Below are 4,313 nucleotides of genomic sequence, written 5' to 3'. Positions count from 1 at the left end.
CTCTTCTAAAATCTATTTTTAACCGTTTTGGAACTCCCAGAGCTCATGTAACTCACCCCCTTAGTGTTTCCCCTTGCAGGTATGTTTCTGAACTCTGATACTGGACGTGGTATGCGGAGGTCTCAGATAGTCTCGGTTGAAAATACTTAATCAGTTCTCTTTCCAGTTTTGATTTACAGTTTTAATTTGTAGGGTTTTATAAAACTGTGGTACAAGTTTCATTTTAAGTTTTAAATCGTACATTTTTTGTACATTTATTAAAATTTACTATAAATTTTCTGATTGGAAGCTAATGTTTAATTAATTTCAGTTTCTTAAACTTTAAAATGTTGAAGTGGAATTTGAGACAATTTGTTTTGGGTAAAATTTTCCTTCGATCACTTCGGTGGTCAATGTAATATTCGAAACTCGGTCTAACCTTCTAGGTCGGGTTTAGGGTGTTACCGTGTGTCACTTATTAGTTCATGTCAGTGAGTTATGCGGTCTAGCACACGGCATACGACACGGCCGTGTAACCTAACTCAGTGAGTTACACAATTTAAGATACGAGTTGGGCCATGGCTGTTTGTCCCTTTGTTAGAACACCAAATGGTTTGGGCTATGTCATGCGGCCTGGCCTCAGGCCCGTGTGGCTCCTGCTTTCAAGGTTTTCAACTTTTTTCCCAAATTTTTTGAATTGTTTCAAATTGGTCCCAAATTGTTTCTAAACTATTTTTAGGGCCTCGAAGCTCGGTTTAAGGCCAAAAGGTATATGTTTGCTAGGTTTATAATGAGTTTTATGTAATTATCGTGAAATGATATTATTGTTCTGATTGTATGATAATTCTTTGTAACCCTAATTCGACAACAAATGGAACAACACGTTTTTAGTCAAATTGGAATAGTGATTTAAGGACCACAAATTCAAATTCAAAATAATTATTTTATTATTATTTTAATGTCTACAGCATGATAATATGTTTGTGTGAAAATTTTATTAAGAAATTTTATCGTTTGATTAGTCAATTTGATAAAAAGGACTAAATCGCATAAAGTGTAAAACTTGAGTTCTAATAGTTAAAGGTGTCTATTAGCTATGGAACATTAAAGTGGAGGTCCTTATGTTGTAATTAGACCAATATAATGGTGGGTGGACAATTATGGGCATATATTAAGTGAGATTTAATGTTTTAAACCAAGGTTAATATAGTAATTTGTAAATAACTTAAGTTAAAATAATAAAAACATGATGTCTTCATCTTCATTAAGTTATCACCATAGAAATTATGGATTAAAAACACCATTTCAAAGCTTGGAACATTCAGCCGTGGTATATTGAGCATGTAAGTCCATTTTTGGTTCGGTTTTTAATGATTTCTATCTTTTTGAGATCGTTGCAACTAGGTCTAGCTAGCCCAGGGACTATTTTGCAAAATTGTTAAAGATTTTTAATGTTTCCATTGATGAATAAGCATATGTTTTGAAGTTTGATGATATTTATACAAGTTTTGTTAAGTGATTTTTAGTGAAAATGCAAATTAGGGGCTAAATTGTGAAAAGTGTAAATTTAGTGGTTAAAATGTGAAATAAATGAAAAATATGGGCTGTTAGGGACCTAATTGAAATTTATCTATCATGGGTTGTGGTAGAATTTCATGAATTTGTGATTTTATGAAGTAAGAACTAAATTGTAAAAGTTGTGAAATTCTAGTGTTAAAAGTGTAAATGTACTTTAATATGAATTTTGGACTAAATTGAATAGAGAAATAATTAAATAAGCTAATTTTGATTACATATAGATCAAGAAAAGTGAAATACGGGCTTAGATTGGGAAAAGAACAAAGTTAAGGAATAGTTGACTCGTTTCGCCGTTTTAACACCTGAGGTAAGTTCGTATGTGATAAATTTCATTATAAATGAATTTTATATGCTTTGATATTATATAAACTGTGAATATGAGATTACAGACATGTTTGACAATTATTCGATGATGATTCGGCATTCGAAATCCTTGTTGAACCTTAGGAATATATTAGGATACTAATGACATGTCATTAGGGGATACTTTGATTTGGCTTCGAGCCATGATATTGGCACTTCGGGTGCTAGCTTCATTGATTTGGCTTCGGGCCAAGATATTAGCACTTTAGGTGTGAGATATATTGAGTTGGCTTTGAGCCATGATATTGGCACTTAGTGTGCGAGACTCTTGAGTATTCGACTTCTATTCCAAATGGTTCAACGGGTATATTAAAGATGTGAATTGATGAGAAATGGATACGTATCGGTACAGGTATGTACGGAAAACTATTTGAACAATGAGTTAAAGGAAGTTGAGAGCTTATGATCATTTATGTGGTTAAATTCTATGTTAACTTGGTGATTAATGTTTAAATGCAAGATATGTTATTTATTTTGAAATGTAAATGAATAGTGATATTTATTTCTTATTTTCATATGAGCTTTTCATATGAGCTTACTGATCTATAAAGCTTACATTGTTTATTTTCCCATGTTTTATAATGATTTCTAAGCTAGCTCGAATTTGGGGATTTTCGGAGACTATATCACACTATCAAGCTATCAATTCGGTACTTTTAAGCTTATGTTTTGAATATATGGCATGTATAGGATTATGGTCATTTTGGTTATGAGTTGATAATGATTTTGGCCATTTGAATTCGTTTGTAAATGTTTATGTTTTGGATTGTCTATATAGCCATGTGAGTTGGCTTATATTGGTGATTTTGATGATGTATATAAGTGTGCAAATGACCTTTGTATTGAGTTTGGTAATGGTCCTCTAAATGCTAATTGTGATGGGTGGTTTTTGAATTAGTATTTGGAGTATGAAATAGTCCATGTTTGAGAAATGATATGTTTGTGATATTAGGTGAAATAATGCATGTTTGAATGTATCTTTATTGATGATTTGAGATTTTGGGTATTGGTATGAAATTGTTTAGCATAATGTAGATTTTGTATGCCTTGTTGTGGTTGGAAATAAAATGGTATGATTTGTGTTTGGATGAATTTAAAAGAATGTCTATTAATGCTATGATTTGGTGCCTTTGAGTTTGATGTAGGTGAGCATAGGTTTGGGTGGAAAAATGGCTTGGTAAATAGCCTATTTTTGCCCACACAGGCATGTGTCTCAACTATGTGCGATGAACGGTCAGATTACACAACCGTGTGTCCTCTAGTGTTGAAATTGAAACCAAGTCAATATACTCCACACGGCCTCACACACTGACATATGACCTGGCCGTGTGGCATAAATCAATATACCCTATAGGTTTGGCACGGCCTAGCACATGGCCTGGCACATGGGCGTGTATGGCCATTTTTAGGGCACACGGGCTAGCTACACGGGCTTGTGTGTTGGCCATGTGACCCAAGTCAGAGTGTTACACAGGGTTGGACATGGGCTGGGACATGACCATGTACTCCCATTTCAAATGTTCATACAGCTTGTGACACGGGCTTGTTTGTTGGCCGTGTGAGACACACGGTCGGGTCACATGAGCATGTGTCATATAACATCCCAAACCCGGCCTAGACGTTATGGCTGGTCTGGTGATGTCACATGAATTGGAGTTCAAAATCAAACGTAACAAGTTAAAACCATTTCTGTCTGTTAGCTTTTATTTATCTTTCATCACTTTCAAAACTATTTTCTCGTTAACTGTTTTGTTTAAAAACATATTTTGTGGCAGAAGCTTTTAAAACCGTGAAATTTGAAAAAAAGCCGCTCACGTTTAGGAAAAACGTTATCTCTATTTAAATCAAGTTTTTGTTGAGTTTGCAGTTTAAAAATCCACAAAAACAGTAAAAATCCAAAGTAAAAGTAACAGTCCCAAAAGTCCAATCTACATAAAAAATAACCTAGTAAATAAATATGAATTAGAACCATAAAAGAAGTTTAAACAGTGTGATAAACATGCGGTCAAAGATGAGTCCTCTGCTGCACTGGCCCGTCTAAGTCTGGGGATTACCTGGACACATAAAACAGAAAGGGGTGAGTTTACGTAAACTTAGTGTGTAAACCCCCCCAGAAAACATGCATACAATCAGACAACTAACAGTCAAATGCAGTCTGGGCCTAAGCCTATTTCAATTTTAGTAGTAGTTCGAGCCTGAACCCATTTCAGTTTCAGAATCAGATATGCATAAGAGCCTAAGCCCATCATAGTAACAATATCAGATATACATTAATCAGTAACAAAGCCCTACCTAACCAACCTCTACACACCATCTCCGTCCATCCCGACACTCAATGTGGGGTTTAACACACCCACCCATCCCTACACTCCAAGTAGTACCGGATGCGACAC

Source organism: Gossypium arboreum, chromosome 9, assembly GCF_025698485.1.
Source record: "Gossypium arboreum isolate Shixiya-1 chromosome 9, ASM2569848v2, whole genome shotgun sequence".
NCBI lineage: Eukaryota > Viridiplantae > Streptophyta > Magnoliopsida > Malvales > Malvaceae > Gossypium > Gossypium arboreum.
This window is presented reverse-complemented; position numbering follows the sequence as displayed.